We start from the raw sequence: 24,590 nt of genomic DNA on the forward strand, positions 1-24,590 counted from the left end.
TACACAAAGGAATGATCCTTTTCCATACATAGTTGTAGCAGACAGACGTGTTATCCATTCTTCCTCACTCTGTATCCTGGAAATTATAGACATTTTCCAAGCCCCAAGCCGGCCAGCAGGCAGGCCCCACAGGATGCTCACAGCTGCAGGATCCATCTGCGTTCACCAATCCCATGAGTATCGAGATGTTCCTGAACACAGTGTTGGTTCCACATTCTAAAGCAACGAAGTGGACCATAAACACTTTTAATGGAGAATAGGTCCCAAACCTCTGTCCAGATATAGCTGAGGAAAATAAACCAACTGATAAAAGACAGAGACAGCCAGGGCGGAGGAATTCATAGCCTCTAACTCCATCTGAGAGCCTTCTTAGAAGTCTCCCATGATAAATAGTCAAAGGACCAATCACTGGGGACCCCCTCATTGTGAACCCAGCTTCATTCCTCTGAGGAAAGGTCAGCAGGAAATGACCTCACGGGGCATTTGACCTTAAAAAAGCTGGCTGCAGGATTCCAAAGCAAGATAATAAGGAGAGAGAGGGTCACAAAGCATGAATAAAGTACACACTGGGGGAAACTAATATAGTGTGAATATTTTGCTATTGAGAAAAAGCAAGCAAGCCATGTACGGAGAACAGGAAGAGGGAACCGTGAGTGTGTGGTGGGGTAATAGTGGCGGGGCAGGGGGCTTGCACACTCAACTGCTTTTCTTCACTCTCCACATTTTCTAGAACACCCAATTATTGGTGCAAATAAAAAAGAAACTGCCATTTTAAAGTGTCCTCTTTAAAAACACAAAAGACTTTGAGAAACATGGCCAATTCCCCTGTGAACTACAGTAGGAATGCTTGTGATCTATTTAGGGCACCCTGGTCTACCCAAAACACCCAGGGGGGGAGGCAGACAGCATCACCCGGCAACAGGTCACCGCCCACAGCCCCGCCATCACACCCACACACAGCACGTAATTGCCAGGGGTAGCACGGCGGGCCTTTGTGATGTGACTTTAATTTTGAAAGCAGAACCACCCCTCCACCGCCACAACCCCCACCCACTCCACCAAAGCAAGAGCACCAAGCTACAACAAACACAGGGTCCCCTGTGTTGGATGGCCCACAGCCATCCATCACACCTGGGCTGCCAGTGTTCACAGCTAAAATACTGTCAGGAGCCTAGAGTATCAAACTCTGGCTCTCAGGGCAGGGTAGCATCTTCCAAAATACAGGAAGCCTTGGCCCAGGCCCCCAAAAGGTCTTGAAGAAAAAATACACACACAGTGACCATGCTGCAAATGAAAGTGCAACAATAACGTGTTGGCTGGTGAGCTAGTCACTGTTCTGACTCCTGAACTGCTGCTGCTGCTGCGGTCTTCTGCGCAGGTGCAGTTTCAGGGGTGCCCAAACACGCAGCCATGCAGTCATTCGTGCTTTACAGGGTCCTGGTGGCACTGTGGTGAGGGGTTGGAATGTCAACTGAAGAGAAAGCAGCAGCGGTCTGCTCTCAGAAAGACGTCCAGCCTCGGGGGCTCCGTCTGACAGAGCTTTGATCGGTGTTTCAGGTGGCTCCCCTGTTCGCTCTCTACTGCATATGGCAAATGAAATTTAAAAAGACGGGCAGCCTTGGAATCTGTAGAGAGGGTCTTGATGAGTTGGAATCTCCTCAATGGCAGTGCGTTTGATGTTTTGGTAATCAATATTTCTAAAATGTCCAAAGAAATGGGAGAAGTAAACATCCATGGTGAACGAAATAAAATTTTAAATCAAGGTCCAACTCCGAACTTGATGGACTTCCTCTCCCCCTCATTCTGGTCTGCTTGGTGCTAGCTCTACTATAAGAATATCCCAGAAGGCACTGAAAGGAGTAGGAGGGGCCCTGGAGACTTTAGGAACACCTGATGTTACTTCTGAGGCCCTTCACCTACAAACTGTATGGCCTTAGGCATGTTACCCAACAATCTGAAGCTCACTTCACCTGCTGTACAAATGGAATGGCTCATGGAATAAATGAGGAGAAGATTTAGGCAATGCCCTAACCGTGAGGTCTAGCTCAGTAAACACCCAAATCCATTACCATCAAGTAGATTCCAACTCAGTGACCCTATATAGGAGTTCTGAGGCTGTACACCTTCATAAGAGGACACAGCCTCATGCTTCCCCAGCAGGTTTGAACCACTGACCTTTTGATGTACAGTCCAATGCTTATTGGACAGAGCCACAGGGTTTCTCACACCTATCATAAATTGGGACTGTCAGAGTAGCATCAACAACGAGGGCTTTGAATCCAGAAAGATTGCTGAGTCCTACTTGCCCTGGTTGAGCAACATGCTGCTAACCACATGACGGAGTTCAAACCCACCTCATGCTCCATAGGGGAAAGATGGAACTATTAGCTTCCATAAAGATAGTGATAGATAGGTTTATTGTGCCAACCTGGCCAAAAGGAACATGTGGGATTAATAAGGTTGCAGTTTGGTTGGAGGGCAAAAAGATAAACGGTTCAGCAAGGCCCACCTCTCTCTCCCTCTTGCTCTCTGGTGATCAGATCAGCAGGAAGCTGCTTTAGCTAGTTCTCTGCCTCAACTTGTGAGCCACACTACCTGTGGGACAGCCAACCCGTTGGTTGTGATGCTAGAGCTTGAGGTTCCTACCAGACCTGTTCGTCACACTGCTGGTATATATCACCTGAGCTTGAGACTGGCGGATCCTGTCGCCTTGCATTGCTTGATTTTGATATCCCATCAAGGCCTGTTTCGCTAAGCTCCTGAGCGTCTATTGGTGGCCTGCCCTGCGGTTTGATGCCTGCGGCCTGACTGCCCGCACTGTACTAGGGAAGACTCAGCTGTCTGCTTCCTTGACCTTGGATCCAGCAGCCCTTGTGAGTTGAAGGACTTCCAGTATATTAACTGTTCCATGGAAGTGAGTTGAACTGAGCCCTCTGTACTGCTGTGTGGACTATTTAGCTGTTATATTCCTTTGTGCTGTATCTATCACTCTACCTATATAATCATGTATCCTGGTTTTGTTTTCCTGGAGAACCCTGTCTAGCACAGATATATAAACCCTCAGAAACCCTACACAGGGTCTCTATGAATCGGGAACAACTCAATGGCAGGCGGTAACTTGCACTTTAAAGCCCTAGGTGGTATAAAAATTTAACTTGCTTGGATACTAATCAAGAGTTGAGAGTCTACCTAGAGGTGCTTTGAAAGAAAAGCCACTAGCTCAGAAGCAAGAAGGCCCACATGGATGACCAGCTTGTGTCATCAAGAGGTGTCGATGGGATCAGGTATCAGGAATCAAAGACCCAGCACAAAAATCATATAATGTGAATGAGAGGGAGTGTGCAAAGCCCATCTTTAGGCAACTGGACATCCCCTTACAGAAGGGTCACAAGGAAGGTATGGGCCAGGCAGGGTGTAGTATAGCACCCACAAAACCTACAACTTTCCTCTAGTCCTTTAATGCCTCCCCCACCCCACTATCATGACCCCAATCCTACCTTATAAATCTGGCTAGACCAGAGCATGTACAGAGCTGGAAACACAGGGAATCTAGGACAGATAAACCCCTTAAGACCAACAATGAGAGTAGCAATACCAGGAGGGCAAGAGGAAGGTGGGGGTGGGGGGGAGAAAAGGGGAACCAATTACAACGATCTACATATAGCCCCTTCCTAGGGGAATGGATAACAGAAATGTGGGTGAAGAGAGACAGCGGGGAGTATAAGACATGGAAAAAAATTATAAATTGTCAATGGTTCATGAGGGAAGGAGGGCGGGAGGGGGTGGAAAATAAGGAGCTGATACGAAGGGCTCACATAGAAAACAAATGCTTGGGGGATGACAATGGCAACATACATACAAATGTGCTTGATACAATGGATGGGTGCATGGGTGGGATAAGAGCTGTACAAGCCCCCAATAAAATGATTTTAAAAAGAAAGAAAGGCCTGGCAGTCCACTTCGATGGCAAATTTGGCCATTAGATACCTTGTGGAACCATGGATCTATTCGACACGTGGATCGCTGAAAGTTAGCCTCGCCTCATGGGGTGCTGTTACTTGTCCTTCCAGCTCCGACAGTGAGGCAAGTGACAGGCAGGTTCTGACGAGGTGACTGAGCTTTCCCGCCATCAATCTAAAGCTTGATTCCCCCTAGTTTTCCCCACAGTCCTTTGACCTGGCGGGCGCCCCTGGCACTGCCTGACGCTGGAGAGAAGGTGGGCGGGCAGAAGGGAGGCCCTCACAACGTCTATCCTGCTTCACCCCTCAACCTGCACAGGCAGGTCAGAAGGCAAGACCACTCCTGCAGGCCTCAGAATTTTATGGCCGACAGGAAAACGTCACGATTTTTTTTTAACTAAAGAGAATCAGCCCACCAGAGTTTTCTATTTCTGGAAGAAAAAAACAAAAACGTTGCCTTCCAGTTGATTGCAACACATGGCCTCACTGAGCACCGTAAGATGTTCAATGGCTGTTTTTTCTTAAGGAAATCACCAGGCCTTTCTTCCATATGCCCTGGGTGGACTGGAACTTCCAACCTGTGGTTAGAAGCTGAGCATTTTAACCATTGCCACCATTTGGGGATTCTTCCTTTTGCTCCAGTCCTTGTGAGTTTGTCTAAAAGTTTAGTTTTTTAAAAAGCTGCTCCCCACTTTCTCGAAAGCCCTACCTCCCCACCCCACCCCTGACCCCTCCACTGAGCCTGCTCTGCTGCCATAGGCCTCAATCTCCACAGTGGCCTTAGCACATGCGATCAACTTTGGACCAGCCACTCTGACCTTGGCATTTACTTATGCGACCTTGGAATGACTATCTTATCTTGAAATGACTGTTTTCAAATAGTACCTAGAGGCTTAGCTCATGCTTAATGCATCAGTCTGACTCTGAAACACAGCATCACACTGATCTGAACACCAGCCTTCTGGCGACCTTGAACTTCCAAACTGCAAAGAAAGAAACTGCTTGAGGCAACCATCTCCCCAAGCAGATCACCTCTTGCCCAAATGAAAGGTACGTCAGTATTCCTCTGCTTCCTCCCTTGGAGCCATTAGGAAGGAGAAAGTGACCAAGTGGACCACCACATCCATAATCCAGAGTGTGTCACAAGCTACTTACATGTATGTGTGGGCAGGCTTAGCCTAGTTAGTCTGCAAGGAGGGGGGGAAGGGCTGGATTCTCAAAAAACTGGTTTTAGGTTTTTGTTTCTTTGGTATCTGTGGAAAATAGCTTAGTCTTCTATTTTAAACAGCATGGCTTGCTAATTATAAACACAATACAAGCTCATCATAGGAAGTTTAGTAAATGCAGAAAAGACCAAAGGAGAAAATTAAAACCACTTGTGTTAGCCCTAGCCAAAGAAAACCATGCATAACAGCCTTTTCTCAACACACAGAAATACATGCCTTAGTACAGAATGTTATGCTGATGTGCTGTCTGTTAAGTAGCCAGTTAAAACCTTAGAAGAGGTCGGTGGCTGGTCGGAGCATGGCAAGTACACTGAGAAATTTACTGTTATGCACAAGGCTGGGTGGGGGGTGAGGGTGAGGGTGGGGCACATTTTAAAAGGAAATATAATGAAATGATATGTGGATAAGTTTAGTTCTTGAAACAGTCGAGCTAGAGAGCAAAATGCCTTGAAAATGATGAAGACAAAGAATGTACAGATGTGCTTTATACAACTGATGTATGTATGGATTGTGATAAGAGTTGTATGAGTCCCTAATAAAATGTTGGGGGAAAAAACAGTCAAGCTTCAGCAACTATTTATTAAGCATGTACTATGTCCCGGGCACTTTGTCAAGCACTAGGAATTCGAAGATCTAAAATATCTACTAGAAGTGGATCACAACAAGTAGGCAAAGTTTTCTGGAGCTTCTCTTCTGGCTCTACCAAGGATAAGCTGTGTGACATTATGCAAGTTGTTTAACCACGCTGTGCACCCACCACCACCACCACCACCACCACCACCACCACCACCACCACCACCACCACCACCACCACCACCACCACCACCACGGTCCTCTTACCGTATATACTCAAGTATAAGCTGGCCCGAATACCAGCCGAGGCATAAAACTGTGCTGGGAAACTCGGCTTATACACAAGTATATACGGTATCTCCGATGGGAATGAACCTAAGAGTTGCACTTTAGGGCCATGGTGATGATTAACTACGTTTACACTTGTACATAAAGTAGAGAGGGTCAGTGAAGAAGAGGAAGACCCTCGGCAGGATGGACTGACGCCGTGCCTGCCACAAAGGGCTGGAACCTCATCCTCAGGATTGTGTTTGCTCTGCTGCACAGGGTGGCTCAGTGAGCAGGGCGGCTTGCTGAGAGTTAGGAGGGCTGCAAGCACTTGCTGATGGAGACCAGGATTGTGCCTTCAGTGTGGAGTGCAATTCAATGTAAAGAAGACCGAAATCCTCAAAACTGGACCAATAACCTAAGCATTGTTGGTAATGATAAACATCATATTAGCTACGATAAAAACAGAAAGGAGTGAAGTCATGAAGGATTTCTTCTTGCTTGGATCCACAATCAATGTTCATGGAAGCAGCAGTCAAGAAATTAAAGAACACACTGCATTGGGTGCTGTACACATCTTGTACACATCTGCTGTACAAGACCGCTTTTAAGGATTGTCAAGAAATGTTACTTTAAGAATGAATGAGCGCCTGACACAAGCCATGGAATTTTCAACCGCCTCATATACATGTGACAATTGAACACTGATTAAAGAAGACCAAAGAAGAATCAATGCGTTTGAATTCTGGTGCTGGTGAAGAATACTCAAAGTGCCATGGACTGCCAAAAGCACAGACACGTCTGTCTTGGAAGAAATACAATCCTACTGCTCCTTAGAGGCAAGGACAGTGAGACTTCATCGCACGTACTTTGAGCATATTGTCCGGAGAGACGGTCCCTGGAGGAAGGCATCGTGCTTGGTCAAGTGCAGTGGCAGCTAAAGAGAGGACGGCCCTCCGAGATGGACTGACACAGTGGCTGCAACCAGAACCACTGTTAAGGTGCTGGAGGCCCGGCAGTGGCTCATTCGGCGGCCCGCAAGGCAGCTACGGCGGAATCAGCAGCGGCAACCTGAGTGGGAACCAGCTTGTGGCCCCATCTGGGACTTGAACTCGCTCACCAAATGTCAGTGCTCAAATAAATGAAAGGACCAGGGCGTGGAGTACATGTCCGTACAAGCCTCAAGGGTCCCTGGAATGACCCCGGAGCAGACCTCACTCGCCTCCATTTGGTAGGGGAAGGGTCTAGCACAGTGGTTCTCAGCCTTCCTCGTGCCGCGACCCTTCCATGCAGCTCCTCATGTTGTGGTGACCCCTCAACCGTAACATTCTTTTCATTGCTACTTCATCACTGTCATTTCACTACTGTGATGAATCGGGCCGCCCCTGTGAAAGAGCTATTAGACCCCCCAAAGGGGTCGCGACCCACAGGCTGAGAACTGCTGGTCTAGGTTAAGGGAAGCAAAGATGAAGCCTGCTGCAATGGTCTGGGCCCCCAGGGGCCCTTCCACTAGAGCAGCATGGGGTGAGCGTAGGGACCCGCCCCCAGGAAGGACTGCGTGCCGGAGGCTGGGAATGAAGCTGAGAGATGTGCCAGGTTTCCCTCAACCACTCCCATGTTCAGTTACAGCCAAGCAGCTTCCAATATCTCCCGTCACCGTCACGCCAGTGAAGAACACTTAACTGGCCATTGCAATGTCGTCAAAGGGTGTCCATTTGTGTGCTTCCAAATTACCTTTACAGGTGAGGACTTGCTAAAATATAAAGAGGCCACAGTGTGGAAGGGGATCTTCCACATCTGCTTTCCAGATGGACGGACCTTATCAATATTGTCTTCCCAAATCTTTCCCGAACGATGCCTACTACCTACTGGCCCCTGGTCGGTTTGGTCTGGAGCAACCCTGCAGGACAGTAGAATGGCGGTCATCATGGAAGCAGATTCCCACTGAGTGACGACTGGGGGGATCCAGGAGTTGATCTGGGTCACAGTCCAGCAGGAAACCATTGTACCGCCCAGACTGCTCCCCCTACGTACAAGGCCAGACCCACTGCCGCACGGCAATGCTGACTCACGGCGAGCCTGCAGGACGGAATAGAACTGTGCCTGTGGGTTTCTGAGATGGCAAATCCTTGCAAGAGCACGCCACGCACGTCATCTTTCTCGCTCCGACCTGGTGGCGAACAGCTCACCCTGTGGCCCCTGCACCCCTAGGGATCTTTCCAACATGAGACAGCAGATCTCAAATAATGAATGTCTTATTTGGGGTACAGGTAGTCCCTGGATTATAAATGAGTCCCATTCCTAAATCTGCCTTTAAATCAGATTTGCAGCTAAATCAGAACACTTGGGCATTGTTCACATTTAACACCAGTTCAATGTTTCCTTGGTATCTAGCCCACACTATGCCTTCTATGCATAGGAAACCCCTTCGAAGTACTAAGGTGTAGCAAAAGAAAACACGTATCAAAGCAGGCACTGGGTATCTATCGAAGGATAAATCCCATCAGATTTCATGACCAAAACCCACCAAAATACTTGTTATCTTTCAGTTTCCAGGGGTCAGTATTTTGCGAGTAGTTTAGCAGGTAGTTCTGGCTAGGGGCTTGCAATCACAATACCTGGCTGACAATCACTGTGTTGGTGTTTAGCTCCCCAGCCTTGGCCCTCTATGGCTCCACAAAATATGAACTCCAGGAGCCTTTGGACTTCTGTTCTGGGGAGGGAAAGGTCTACAACTTCCTCCTTAGCTGTGAGATCGAGGCACTAGGTAGTGCCCAGATACCGTTACTGAACGCCCAACTCAACAATTCCAACCACAATCCTGATCCCAGGGAGGGGGGCTGCGGAACAGAATTCCAAATCTTCATGGATGAGGGCGGGGACTAAACAACCGCAGAGTGATTTCTCAACCACGTGCGTCGGGAACACTCTTCGCCCAGAGGAACTGGCACTGTGATAAGCTGCCAGGACTTTAATCTTTTTAATTATCTTCTTAATATCGTTAATTATGACCCCTGCAGCTTCATGTAAAGAATGCAGTAAGATACTCAAATCAAGCCTACGTACTGGATCAAGTCTGTAAGTCAGCACCCACAGGGCCAACGTTGTCTTTACACTAACTCCCTGCTGAGTCTGCTCGGTGCAGAGCCCGACCTCAGAGTCATGGCTCCTTCTTGAGTCATCCTTTCCAAACCCAGCCAGCAAATTGGCTAGACAGCGCAGGGAAGTATTTCCTCGGACTGGGGTTAAGTTCCTTAGTTCCTTTTAAAAGTGTTTCCCACGCTCGCATTGGCACATGTACTAGAATTGGAGCAATCCAGAGAGGAGCGTGGTCGCTGCACGAGGATGACACGCAATTTCATACTTTTATGAATGAATCTGAGTAGGGCCCAGAGAGGATGAGAAACCTGGGGTCTCTGAATTAGCCACTGTGAGACGCCCTCCGGAGAGAGGCAAGAAGATGGTGGAGTCATGATTGTAGGCTGGGAGATGTACAGAAATCTTGCTCAAGGAAGAAAGCTCAAGAGCAGGAAACCTAAATACTTAACAAAGCTTCTCTTGAGCCAGGCCCTGACTTTATTGTTTGTGCTGAAGTTCACATACCAAAAAAATGAAGCAGCCCCTGTTTCAAAAGCTAAGAGTTTTATTTTAACCAGGAACACCCCTTCAAAGTAACCTAATTGAGTATCACTGTGCAGTTAATTTTATCAGGGGAGGTGTGTGGCTCCAGTAAGGAGGTCAGGAATAGATGTACACTTCTAATCCAAAATGGTCAATGTGTCAATTCTACTCTGGTAGACGTTGGAGGGATGGAAAAAAGTGCCCCCGTTCTTTATGAGATGTTAGCTGGATGCGTTCGGAGGGAGGCCTACACAGCATTAACAAAGGTCTTGCCCCCACCCGTGAATACGGACTAACCGTGAGAGTGACTTTGGCTCGATGCGCACTCTCGCAGAACGACTTAGAGTACTTACTAGGTGTGGGCAACAGCAGCGAAGGTGGCAGAGGAGAGGCAGGAGCATGCCTTATTTAAGATTTTCAGGTGCTGAGTAGAATCTGGACTCATCCACAGTGTCTGCAGCCAGATTCCATGAGCAAAGAGCATAAGGGATATTTTGAAGGCAGTGTGGATGAATTCATAGCTTCAGATTCCAAGGGAACCGCCATTGAGTTTAAGCTCCAATGATTGTACAAAAGAGAAAAAATAAAGGAGTAAATGACAGTAGTTCAAGTGGCAGTGGCACTGAAAATGATGTGGAGGTGATTAAAGTCTGGTTATATGCAACTCTTTTGAATAGTTCGTTCTTTATGGAACTGTGTGATGTGTGAATACTAGATCAAGAAAACTACTTAAACATGGGTGAGGAGGAAGGGTTTTCAATCAGGGGACACGGAGTTTATGTTGATGGTGGTGGACTAATTCCGAAAGGGAGATCAATAACGGTTAGATAACAGAGTACAAGCAATGGCACTGAATTATACATGCAAAAGTTGTTGAAGCGTAGAATGCTTTCTTTTGCCATAATCCTTTTGCCATAATTCTGAAAAAGTGCATGAATAACAGTGAGTAACAAAGAAGACAGATGTATACACCCAATCCACAATGGTCAATGTGCTGATTCTACCCTGGTAGACCTAGTGGTAGATGTATACACCCAATCCACAATGGTCAATGTGCTGATTCTACCCTGGTAGACGTGGTGGTCTGGATATGACTGAGTTATTGAACTGTAGGACATGTAGATGAAGTGCCGATAAAACTGTTTTTAAAAAGCGTTCCCCAGGAAATCCAGAACAGATAACCCCCGGCCCCCAGGACCAATAAGGGGAGCAGTGATACCAGGAGGGTCAGGGAATGGGGTGTGGGGAGAAAGCGGAACAGATCACAACAATCGACATATGGCCTCCATGGGGGGGGGGGGACAGAGAGCAGAAAAGTGGGTGAAAGGAGACAGTGGTTGGTGTAAGACATGGAAAATAATAATTTATCAATTATCAAGGGGACATGGGGAAGGCAGGATGAAGGAGGGAGGAAAAAACAAAAAATAAGGACCTGTTCCCAAGGGCTCAAGTAGAAAATAAATGTTTTGAAAGAAAAATGATGACAACATGTGTACAGATGAGTTTGGCACAATGGATGTGTGTGTGGATTGTGAGAAGAGAGCTAAGAGCCCCCAGTAAAATAAAATTAAAAGTGCTCCCCTGGATTTTTGTTGTTTAGAAAAATAAACACAACCCAATCAGATACCACTGCACAGCCCCCCAAATGGCTAAAAATAAACATCTTGAGACTAGCAAGTGTTGACAAGGATGCCGAGCAGCAGGAACTCAGATGCATTCCTTGTTGGTGGGAATGGCAAATGACAGCCTCTCTGGAAAATGGGGCAACCGCTTCTTATCAAGTTAAACACGTGCTTACCTAGGACCCTACAAGCCGGGTTTAGGTGAGTAAGGGGGTGAGATGCTGAGGTTCATCCCTGGAGACACAGAGGAGCTGTATGTGTGCCCACCGTGTCCCCAGGGGGGTCTCTGGGAAAAGCCCACTTTGGGCATTTCCCCCAAAACTCTATGAAGACTGGGGATCGAGATGCCTCTTATTTTGGCACTCAAAACAGTTATCCTTCCCCTTTCCATATCAGAAATGTTTTGATTTGGAAAATAAAGTACTCACACACACATATGCATCGCACCCTACAGACAAGTTCTGTGAGTCTGTCTCACTCACTGGTGTCAATGTCAAGAATAGTGTCTAGCTTACAAAGATGTCAGTAACTAACTGATCAAACAAGACCGCTTCACTTTTTTTTAACCTGTGAAGGTTTCCTTAGAAATTCATAAGGAATTGTGATTTTACAGCTGCCACAGGCCACTGGAAAAGACTGCTATTCTTCAATTCATTATTCACCATTTCACCAATTCATTCCTCAGGGCATTCATCCGATCATTCATAGACTCGTCATTCTTTTAGAAGTAGCTTGAGACCTGCTTTCTAACCTCCAAGAACTAACACTGCAAAAGAGGCACAAACGAGAAGAAATTGTTATGCAAACTAGTTTTGGGGTGGAATAGGTTATACCAGAATTTCGGCTTTGACTGGCAGTTTGGAAAGATGGACAAGAATTGGATGGGCCACAGAGGAGCTAACATTCCGGGGTTATCACACATGAGTAGCCCTTGTTTGCTGGGGACTGATTAGGACTGAGAGAAACCAACTGCTTCAGCTGCTCAGGGGCTCTGACAAACCACAGAGAAAGGAGGATAGGTGAAAAGTCTGGAAGCTTCTAATAGTGATGGTTAAACAACATGCTGGACATAATTAATGTCACTGAACTGTGCACGCAAAGAATGTTGAAATGACAAACGTTTTAGAGCCAGAATGTTCCTTAGAAGCGAGGATGCGACGCCTCATCTCAGATCCACTGGACGTGTTTATCAGGAGGGACCAGATCCTGGAAAAGGACACCCTCCTTGGTAAAGAAGGTCACTGGAGGGGAAAAAGGAAAACGCTCAGCAAGATGGATTGACAGGGAGGTTGTAACAATGGGCTCGAACACAGATAGAGGATGGCACAGGCTGGGCAGTGCAGATAATGCAGAACTAAAGACAAATACACCACCACTCACAAGACGGCATTCGCCATGTTAGAACCACTGCCCCGGAGCAGAGACATCAGTGTTCGTGATCATGAGCCCTAGCCAGTGTGTCAGCTCTTGGTCTCACTGCTGACCCTTTCCCCATAAGGTTTGTTCTGTTGTCTTTCTCTTTCTAGCTTTGCCTGTGTGGAAAGGTCAATGCTCTTTCAGCACTGTCACCTTCCCCACCTCCTCCCTTGACAGACAGACAGACACCCACAGAGAACACAGTGACACCCACGTGCACACACATACATACTAAGGCATACACACAGAGACACATACAAAATGGTCCCTGATGGAGGCTGACTGAAAGTGCTTGGGATGAGGGCTGAGACAGTGACTCTCATCGGGGATGAGATCACGCTTCTCGCAGGGGCCTTGGAAATGTCTGCCAGAATGGCTGGGCATCAGCTGGGCTTTAAGGTAAAGGGCCATAGGTGCTCTATGCTTCCAGCAATGTACAGGAGACACCCCCACTCCTACCTCCAAGATAATGTCCAGGTCAAAACCATCAAGGACAAGGTAACCAGGAAAATGAGCCAGTTTGTAGCTCCAAACAGATTATACACTACTAAAAACACCTCAGGGGCTGGAAATCTATGGCTCCCGGTCTCTCTTCCCGAGACTGCACCCACCTCTGCCCTCTGTGCTTGATAAGAGGCAAGATGCACAACGTTTCTGCATCCTGTGGGGTCCACCAAGGCTTCAGCCTTGTAACAAGCCCTAGAGACGCCTCTGCCCATAGACAGAGTACTGATAATGATGAAATGACCGACGAAACAATGAAAATGTATCATAAAGCTCCACACAATGGAGGCACAGTACAGCACCAACGAAACATACACATTCCTCTAGTTCTTTAATGCTCCCCCTCCACCCCACTACCACGGCCCCGGTTCTACCTTACAAATCCAGCTACACCAGAACACTGGTACAGATAAGCGCTCTCGACACACAGGACAACCCGGGACAAATAACCCCCTGAGGAACAATAACGGGAGTAGCAATACCGTGGAGGTAGGGGGAAGGTGGAGGGAGAAAGAGGGAACCGACCACAACGATCCACATGTAACACCCCTCCTCCCCCAGGGTAACGAACAGAAACATGGGGGAAGGGAGACAGCGGACAGTGTAAGATATTAAAATAACCACTTATGATTTATCAAGGATTCATGAGGGTGGAAGGATGGGAGCGGGAGGGGGAAAAGTGAGATGCTGATACCAAGGGCTCAAGTAGAAAGAAAATGTTTTGAAACGGATGATGGCAACCTATGTTCAAATGTGCTTGACACAATGGATGGATGGATTATAAGAGCTGTAAGAGGCCCCAATAAAATGATTTTTAAAAAGAACCATAAAATGGAATGTCACATAGCCATTAAAGTTCCCACTTTCAGAGAAAATTTCATAGGGAAAAACACAGATGATACTCTGGAAAAATGCAGGCTTATAAATGTGCATGCAACGTTCTTCCGATTTTTTTTTAATATGGGTTTGTACAAGTAGGGGTGAAATAATAAAAACATAGCAAATATAGCAAAAGTCCATGGAACAGAAAGCATATTTCAGTTTGCATAATCTCTGACGGGTGGGGTTATGAGGGACTTCCATTTGGTACTCTACGTCAATATTTTCCTAACTGTTACAATGAACATGCGATGAGAACACTAAAAAAAAACATTATGTAATTTTACATTTTTAGGGGCTTTAAAATGTTCACGGAAAAATCTATTATCTTTTCATTTCATTTTTTCCACAAACTTTTTGAAGCCTGATCAGACATACAGAGCAATTAAACCACAAGGTCAGCTGTTTGAATCACCAGTCATGCTCAGGAGAAAGATGAGCCCTTCAACGCCCATAAAGATTCACAGTCTCAGAAACTAATAATAGGGTTTTTTTGTTTGTTTGTTTCTTGGAGGTTTTTTTTTATACATTCAACACAAACATGTCTCTTTTACTCAAAAACTACTGCTTGGACAATAGTTATTGTCCCAAAACTCCTTATTGATAAACTTTTTCATAAACCAATGTGAAAATAAAATAGCCTAGCATAAATGAATTACTCGTGTCATTTGGCCATAAAAATGGTGAGCAGGAAATTCTGTAATTTCACCTGGGGGTGTTATAATCAACTCATACTATCAGGATTAACACCACCAAAAAAAAATCAAACTCACGGCCATCATACCAACTCAAATCAGCCATGTACTACTGCAGGGCAGAACTGTCCCCGTAAATTTTCAAGACGGTAGTTCTTTTTTAAAAAAATCATTTTATTAGGGGCTCTCACAACTCTTATAACAACTCACACATCAATTGTATCAAGCATATTTGTACATATGTTGCCATCATTTTCTAAACATTTAACTTTCTATTTGAGCCCTTGGTATCAGTTCCCCCCCAACCCGTGACCCCTTGATAAATTATACATTATTATTGTTTTCATGTCTCACACTAACTGTTGTCTCCCTAATCATTGTCTCCCTTTACCCACATTTCTGTTGTTCATCCCCATGGGGAGGGGGTTATACATCGATTATTGTGATCGGTTTCCTCTTCCTTTGCTCCTGCCCCCCCCCTTCCCCCTACCCTCCTGATAACACTACTCCCATTTTTGTTCCTGTGGGGTTGTGTTCTCCTAAATCATTTTATTTGAAGGCTCTTACAGCTCTTATTACAATGTACACACATCCACTGTTTCAAGCACATTTGTACATATGTGGCCATGATCATTTTCAAAACATTTTCTATTTGAGCCCTTGGTATCAGCTCATTTTCCTCCTCCCCCACCCTTCCTCCCTCATGAACCCTTGATAATTTATAACTTTTTCACGTCTTACACCAGTGCTGTCTCCCTTCACCCATTTTTCCATAGTCCATCCCCTGGGAGGGGGTTATATATGTAGACCATTGTTCCCAGAGTGTTGACGGTTTCAAGCTGCTTCCCAACACGTGTAACCACTGCATCACAAATTATTAGCGTTATTGTGAAATAATTGACTTCCCCCCACAAATTGAAATACATGGTTTTCCTTTAGGAAGCCTCACATTTCCCCAAAATCCTAATATTTCTAAGCAGCTCCCTGAACTAATCACCTTGGCCCCCATGAGTCTCTGCTGCCAGGGAGCCACGGGCTCGGGCAGCATGACACCAGAGAACATCAAACCCCTGAGTAGTGATGTCCTCACGAGTCTGCAGCAGTGGTAGGTGGTGTCATCTTGCTCTCAAGAACTTCAGCCATCCAAACTGCCAAATGGCCAAGTGCAAGCAGAAGGCCTGCACGGCTCTCTCCACCAAAGGAAGGCCGTTCTTTTGGCTAGACTTAGTCGCACGATGTGCATGCATTGTCAAATATCTAAAATCCATGGAGACAACTCATCTTTCACAGAGATGTTATTTGACCGCTAAATCGCTTTCCACATAAACTGATTTATGCAGAGACCCATTGTCTTATCTCTTCAAAGGCAGATGATGCAGTCGCCACTTTCCAGTTCATGGATGGGGCATGGGACCTTGGGTGGCAAACAAAAACTCCAGCAAAACTCAAAAGAGGAAGTACATCTGTTCTTCAGTATACCACGTCCGGAGTCCCTGGGAGGCGTAAATGGTTAACTTGCTTGGCTGCTGAGCCAAAGGTTGGAGGTTTGGATCCCATCAGAAGTGCTTCCGACGACAGTCCTGGCAATCTTCCAAAGAAATCGGCCACTGCAACGCTAAAGAGCTCAGTTCTGCTCTGACCCTTAAGGAGTCAGCATGGGTGGACAGTCAGCTTGACAAAAACTGGTAAACACCACGTCCAGGTGACTCCAGGCACAGGAAGATCGGTAGCTGATGTGATGATCCACTCAAGAACCCTTTCATCTCTGTCACCCTCTTGGGGCCAGCCTCCTCCCAAGACCACTCTCCACACGGCTGCGGTGGCCACCGGGACTGGCACCGCCGGGACTGGCACGCAGCCTGCAGTCCCGAAGAGCGCCAGAACAACCCCTGAAGCCCTTTCAAAGGCTTCCCAGATGCTGGAGGCACCCGGGAAGGTTTCAGCTCCACAACAAAAGGAATCTGATGAAGCCTGCCTCATTACCCACCTGACAACAAATGTGTGGGAAGAGACGCTTGGACCTGCAGCAGCCATTAACCATAAGAGCTAATTAGACTATGGCAGTCCAATTAACCATTAGGCAACAGGCCCAAGTGCAAAAAGCCACATGCTGAGGGACAGAGAGAAACTGGGTCCCTGGACACACTGTGAACTGAAACACCAAACGGGAAGCCCCATTCTCTTGTTACGTGAGGCTCCTAAATGTTTTGATGGCCAAAGTTGCTCTCAGCCAGACATTTGGTCCCTGGCAGATAACTTCGTTAATGTCCCTTTGAGGCTTTCGGGAAAGAGCTCTGATAACATGCCCAGCATCATAGAGGATGGTGAAGCACAGGTTGGCCTGGCTTTAGTGCCAATACTCCCAACATGTGCCAACTTCGATGCCACCGGGCAAAGCCCTTACTCCAGAGTGTCATAAGCACTGTTCATTTCACACATCTTAGTTGAAATCAACCCATATGCATGCATTCTTTATCTTCTACAAAGTGTATCTTATACATTTTATTAGGTGAACAAATAATTGGGGAAGCAGAATTCCTGACTTGAGAAGTTTTCATCTAGCCCAAAAATGCTCTAATCAAGATCTCATAACTGCCCGACTACCTGTGTGTGCCACATGGACTTATCTTTGCAATATTGTACCTTTTGTTACACCCAGAGCCTCATCATTTTTCATTTCCAAGTATTTCTTTCCCATGATTCTCCTGTGCACTAAAGAACACGCACAATTTGATTTTTTAAAATCTATCTATTTGATTGTAATCTTAAACATCTATTTCACCCTCAAATTAAGGGGGAAAAAAGTTTGGGATCTTGTTGGCTCAATTATACTTAAGAAACTGCTATATCGTATTCAAGTACGTAGGCTTATCTCGTGGGCAGTCCAACAACCCCTACCTCAGCCAAGAGGAATGTAATGTTTCACCTCACCTCCACAACTCCATAGATGAAGCCCGAAACTGCTGCCTTGAGATCATCTTTAAATCTAAAACCAAAAATATTCTGAACTCGCCTTAAAACCAAATGATAGTTTACCTTAACTAATGCCTGCCTGCACATGTTACCTAGAATACAACAAAACACCTGGTAAAACAGGGGGGAAAAATGTAATCACCTGGATGCCATCAGGTCAGTACGGACCGGCAGTAAAGGGGCAGGTCAGTAGTGACGGGGCGGCCTTCCCTCTGGGGTGCAGAAGCTCGTCGGGAGGTCAAACGGACTAGACTGCGCCTGACCACAGCGCCCGGCTCGGACTTGAAGCATTAAAACCAGAAAATAAACGATGGCGAGGGTTTGGAACCCTCGTTCCTTGCTGTGGCGTTACAAAATGGAACAACTGGGGCATAGTTTGGGGACTCCCCAAAAAGCTAAACACAGAATTACCATATGATCCAGGAATCCCACTCCTAGATTCACACCCAAATGTGTTACAAGCTGGAGCTCAGACCGTGTAAGTCAAGCACCGTTGTCACAGAAATACCACAAAGGAGAGGCTGTTAGCAACAAATTCATTTTCTCCGCTTCGGAGGCTAGTGGTCGGGAGGCCGGGTCTCTTGCTGCCAGCTCTGGAAGAAAGGCCATCTTCATGTGACCTGATGTCTTTCTTCTCCCTCCTCTGCTTGCCTGCTTTCCTTAACCTTATACCCCAATCTTGCCTCATTAGAATAACAAAGACAGCCCGTTCCCAAACAGGACATCAGCACCTGTGCACAGGTTGGACTCTACAAGCACATATTTTAGAGGGGCATAATTCAGTCTCTAACAGAAGTTGTATCCCAATGTTCACTGCTACACTGTTCACAGTAGCCAAAAGGTGCAAACACCCTAACGTCCATCAATAGAGAAGTGGATTAACAAAAGACGTACAAATATACAAAGGGAATTACTTGATCATGAATCAAAATATACAAAGGGCATTACTTGATCATGAACAGAAATGAAGCCCTGATACATGCTATAATACGGTAAACCTTGGAAACATTATGCTGAGTGAAATAAGGCAGTCACAAATGTATGATTTTATGATTCCACTTACATGAAAGGAAAAAAAAAGGATCTCTTATACAGATATCAAAGTTTATTAGTGTTTATCAGAGGCTAATGGGGGGGAAGAAAAAAGTGCTCAGAGGACATTGATCTTACGGTTACGGAAACACTTGGAAACGGTTAACGTTATCAGCTGAACAACACAGCAAACAGAATGAATGCCAATGAACCATGCATAGTTGAAATGGCCACCGTTCTCGTTAGCACCTTAAAATAACAAGGTTGCAGATAAACCAATTACATCATATCTAGATATTGAAGCAGTATTGAGAATAGAAAACACTAGGAATAGGAATAAAGAAGAGGAGAAGGGAGAGGTAGGAAGGGACACTGAGGGGAAGAGTGAATGGAGCAAAGAAATTCTACCTACTAGACACAATAATGCAACCAAATGACACCAAAGTATCTTAAACGCAGTGGGAAAGAAAACACTATTTACTTATTTTTTTATTTTTTTACATTTTATTAGGGGTATGAAGCACATCCGTACATTCTTTGCCCTAATCATTTTCAAAGCATTTGCTCTCCACTTAAGCCCTTTGCATCGGGTCCTCTTTTTTTTTTCCCTCCCTCCCCACTCCCCTCTCCCTCATGAGCCCTTGATAATTTATAGATTGTTATTTTGTCATATCTTGCCCTATCTGGAGTCTCCCTTCACCCCCTTCTCTGCCATCCGTCTCCCAGGGGGGAGGTTACATGTGGATCCTTGTAATCAGTTCCCCCTTTCCAACCCGCTCACCCTCCACTCTCCCAGTATCGCCCCTCACACCCCTGGTCCTGAAGGTATCATCCACCCTGGATTCCCTGTGCCTCCAGCTCCCAAATGCACCAGGAAAACACTATTTACAAGTAGCAATTAGGTTGACAGCAGACATCTAAACTACAATGGAGCCAGATGACATAGTTGATTAATATAGGAACAGTGGTTCTCAACCTGTGGGTCTCAACCCCTTTGGGGTTGATAAATAACAGTAGCAAAATTACAGTTAATAAGTAACAACGAAAATGTTGTTATGGTTGGGGGTCACCACAACCTGAGGAACTGTATGACAGGGTCGCGCGTCAGGAGGTTGAGAACCGCTGACCTAGAAGGGCATACCCAGGGAGTGTATCATTCAAAAGCAAAGATGCTCAAGGCACCCAAAACGGCGGTCCCCGCCAACAGATGCTCACTAGGGGAACTTGTAAAAGATGGACCTCAGCTAAGAAGAATGTGAGCCCTGAAACAAGTTCCAATATGGAAAAAAAATATTAAATTGGGCGCTAGTAAGCACTATAGTCAAGAACAGTAAATACCGAGAATAATATTACATTTGGAGGCAGCTAAAGAACGGAGCATACTCTAGAACTGACTGAACTATGGAAATGCATGACATGTGATATATATCTCAATGTGCACTTCAATAAAGCTATTTGGGGAAAAATTAATGAAAAGGATATATGAAATAACAGATTCTAAAATATTAACGGTAGTTGTCTTCTCTTGGTAGGATTTACTTTCTTCAAGCTTTTGTGGTCTGGTTAATTTTTTTAAATGATCATGTATCCTTTTACAATATTCCTCAGCTTCAGGAATTAGTCTGAACTATTGAATTAGAATGAAACCGAAATAAAATCAAATTTTTAGATACCTAGAACAGCAACTTCAGTAATAATATCAGGTTTTCCTTAAAGATCCTAATGACAAATCTGAAAGGGCAGTCACTCCGTCCATAAACACTTATGGACCAAAGGTTGGTTATGTGCCAGGGACCGTACCCAAATCTGAATTAACTGAATAAGATAAAAAATTCTCTTTTCTTATCACTGATGATAAGGTACACCTTTATAAAAACCATCTCACCAAAGGCTGCAGGTGAAGTTGTGAGAAATATTATAACGGTCAACTACATTATCAGTGACAAGTAAAAGATACTAGTTGGTCCTGAGCACATTTTTCCTTTTCTAGATTTAGGTCCAAATATGACAATTCTACATGAAATTAATTCCATATCAGTAATGAATTCCCACATTGATTTAATTTGCAAATCACGCCATTTGGGCGGCCTTTCCCCCCCATCACAACAGGAAACCCTCCATGTGGCGATGAAGTTCACAGGAAGAACAGCGCGTGCAGTCCGTCTTGGTGACTTTGTACTAGAAGGGCCTCTGGTCCATTTCGCATGGCACAGCATTTCAAAAATGTATCAAAAAACCCACTTTTGCTCAAGGTAGCCACTTGGCAAAGCATACTCAACTGGCTAAGTGCAAAAGTATTTTGGTACACCCCCCCCCCAAAAAAAAAGCCAATCTCTCCACTTTGCTCATAATATAAACATTTTCTGGGGCCTTCTTGATTAAAAACAAAGGCTGCATTTAGCCTAAAAGGACTAGGGAAGTCAGGAGCTCGCACAATTTGAATGGAAACTATTTGCCTCTGATCTTTCAGGCCATGTGGAAGTGGTTAAAAAGGTAGCAGCTAAGCCTGGGCCGCCATGGCAGAGGGCAAGTCGGCTATGATCAAGGAGCATAAACCCACAACATAAAAGATAGCCATGAAAAAAAGTCAAGCAACATAAGTTGACTCACCCTTTAACACTCAACAGCCAGGCTGGGGAAAGACCTCTTTTTGATCAAAAGTACCAAATACGAGACAGTTATAAAAACCCCAAACTCGCTCCTCCCTCCCAGGTAAATCTTAACCATCACACAGAATGCACAAAAGTTAGAAAGGGCTTAAACCGCGTCCCAGGATAGAAACAGCACCTCTCTCAACATCTTCAATTAGAGAGGAGAGCGTGTTTCTCAAAAATGTTAAGCTGTGCTCTGCAATAAGCAAGGTCAATTACAGAGTTTGTTTAAAATGCTCACTTCGCCATGTCATCAAAACATCAGGCAAGTACTTATAAATCCGCAAGATCGCCTTCAGCCTCTGGGAAAGTCAAAATGCCATTTTTTCCTTTGAGAATTCAGCAGCAAAAATACAGTGCTTGCCTTTTCTCTAATATTGTCTAGCCGCCTCCTCCGCCGAGGAAACTTATGTTTAGTCAACAGCATCTGCCTTAGAAATACGTACCCTTTCCCAAATGAACTGAACTCGTATGTGGCCAATGAATATTACAGACTCCATTTTTTAAAAATCCATGCTATAGTTACTTCTTAGATTTTTCTGCATTGGGCTATGTAAAAAGGCAACACCAACAAAAACATTCATCCAAGCTCCTTGCAGTCTTAAGATAATTATGAGGTAATTGCAGTAAGCCCAGCAAGAAAGTAGTCTAGATTATTTTTAAATCTGCTTTTGATAAATTTGGCTATGGAACAGCATAAATATTCTATTAGGAGCCAAGGAATTAAATCTATATAGATCTGAGACTCAAATCTTTGTGAGAAGTGGCTAACATGATACTCAACTCTGTGCTGATCCCCACAGTGGCAGAGCTCCTGGTCAATGAAATGACCACACCCCCAACTCCCAGGGCTGTGTGCTGCAGCCCCTACATGGCAGAGCTCCGTTACCATCAAGTACTTTGAGCCACTCCATCCATACACCCTACGCCAATCCCCAACCAGACATTGCCCAATAATATGCCCATTTATTGTACCCAGGAGCAGATTTATGAGCCAGACATTCTAAAAACACAAACGCTTCATTTTGGTGCCTTGCTGCAGAACGATGCTGCAGGAATATAAAGTGAGCCATGTGGAGGCCGTGATGCCCCCATATGAAGTGCATCATCAGAAAGTGTCATCTCCAGATGGCCAGCCCATCCGAGGGGCTGAGGGTAACATGGGCAGGTCCAGCCCCATCAGAAGGGTAGAGTAACCCCCGCCCCACATGCCGAGGAACCAGGGAGAAGACGGGAAATGGGAGCCATCTGAAGAACCCAGTCTGATTCTAACAATGAAGACCATGTTGTTGGCAACTCCCCTCCCAAGGCCTTTCTTTTCTCCCTTGTTTAGGCTGAATAGCAAAAGACAATGCTGGAAGGAGGTTCTGAAAAGGACTTGGCAAGTCACCACGTGCTAGGCCGGAGTTCCACTCTCAGAACAGGCTGCCCTTTGGAAGGAGAACAGGGGGGTCCGACAAAAGACCAGGCATCGCTGGGGAGAAGGGGAGCAACTGGGCGTCCACTTGAGGAGTAGGGGGCTGCGGAGGTCAAACCCGGGAACTAAAACAGAGACTAGTATCAGTGATCATAATAAAATGAAACAGCCAGAGGCCGCCACAGATCTCCGGAGAGCCCTGCGAGGCTGCAGCTAAACGGTTCCAGATGAGAAGTGATCGCTCTCCCCATTTTAACGAGCTAATCTGATACCAAGCAGACCCCCCTTTCTTTGTGAGCCATATCTCCCTCCTTTCTGAGAGAGACTGCACAGACCCCAACAGCTGCTGAGTTTCAACAGCCAGAAACAAAATTCAGCCTCAGTACGGGGGAAGTAAGCTTTTATTCCCTTTTTTTCTCCTTCCAATTCCGCTCAAATAAAACACTCAGGGGTCTGGCTGGAACACACATCTAAAGTTTCCGGAACTTAAATCGTAAAACCACAAACAGAAGTTGTTTTAAAATGCTCGCCACAAAAAAAAAAAATCTGTGTCCTTCGTTTTAAGGAAGAAAGGGGAGGAAAAAAGAGACTAGGGAGCGGCAAATGCTCGCTTGGGAAGTCGGCGTGTGCCTGCCTCTTTGCCACACAGGTTCGAGGCCCACCGAGGCCCCAGCGCCCCGCGTGGACGAGCGGCCGACACCTGGCAACACGGGGCAGCCGCGCCAGCGGCCCCTCCCCGCCCGGGATCCCGGCCAGGTCCGGAAGCGGGGTGCACGCTGTCACTCAGCCGGAGGGTGGGAGCGGCGGGAAGGAGGGATGGGGGCGCCGGGGGTAGGGCGCTGAGCCTCGGAGCGCGGAGCCCCAGAAGGGAAGGGTGCGCAAGGCAGCCCCCGAGGCCCCCAGGCTCGCCCCAATTGTCGCCGCTGCAGCCCCCGGCGCGGGCAGGGTACCCCCCCCCCGCTGGACTAAGCGAAGACCAGTCGTCCCCCAACCCCCACACCGCTCGCCGGACCCCCGCGGGCCGGGCCCCCACCCCCGCCCAGCGCTCGGGGCCGCGTCCGCCCCGGCTTCCCCGGCGCCCAGACTCGCACAAGTTGCCGCTCCGTCCGCGACCGGGCACCGCGGCCGGGCCCCCACCCCCTCCGCCGCCGCGCTCATTGTTCGCCGCGCGGCTCCTACCTCCACGGCGGCGGCTCCGGGGGAGGCTGCGCTCCGACCCCGGCTCAGCGGCTCCGGGGCACGGCGGGCCGCGGCAGCTCCACGCCCGCGCGAGGGCTGAGGCTGGGGCGCTCGGCTATTAATACCCGCGGGCGGCGGCTCGCGGCTCCGGCGCGCAAGCGGGGCTGGCAGTGGCCGGCCGCGGTCCGAGCCATCAAAGGTGGCGCGGGGAGGCGGGGAGGGCGGAGCAGGCGGCTGACCCGGGGGAGGCGGGGTGGGTGGGGAGCGGGCTCAGGGTCGCCATGGCCGGCGCGGCGCCCCGGCGCGCTCCAGTCGCACGGGGAGGAGCGGCGCAGAGCCCGCGGCGTCCCCGCCCCTCGGCCGAACCCGGTGCCCGCAGCCGCCGCGCCCGCGCCACGGGAGCCGCTGCTGCGCGGGCGGCCAGCGGGAAGTGAAGGCGGCCTCGCGCCGCGCCCCTCCCCGGCCCTGGGCCGGCCCCCGGCGGGGGGAGCGTGCGGGGCAGCGGAGCCCGGGCGGCAGGGACGGCGGAGAGCCACAGCCCCCTCCAGCGTTCGGCGCCGCGCCCTGCGCCCCGGC

General features: G+C 47.2%; 1 protein-coding gene across 1 annotated transcript in view; it reads right to left on the minus strand.

The window, feature by feature from the left end:
• The window catches only part of FARP1 (FERM, ARH/RhoGEF and pleckstrin domain protein 1), a 345,779-nt gene extending 321,393 nt beyond the window's left edge, over positions 1-24,386 (minus strand). The window contains exon 1 of the mRNA XM_075563476.1: positions 24,015-24,386. The gene's annotated coding sequence lies outside the window, so the exon portion shown is untranslated. The remainder of the gene's footprint in view (positions 1-24,014) is intronic.
• Between the last annotated feature and the right edge of the window lie 204 nt (positions 24,387-24,590).

The sequence above is a fragment of the Tenrec ecaudatus genome, chromosome 11, assembly GCF_050624435.1.
Source record: "Tenrec ecaudatus isolate mTenEca1 chromosome 11, mTenEca1.hap1, whole genome shotgun sequence".
Lineage (NCBI taxonomy): Eukaryota > Metazoa > Chordata > Mammalia > Afrosoricida > Tenrecidae > Tenrec > Tenrec ecaudatus.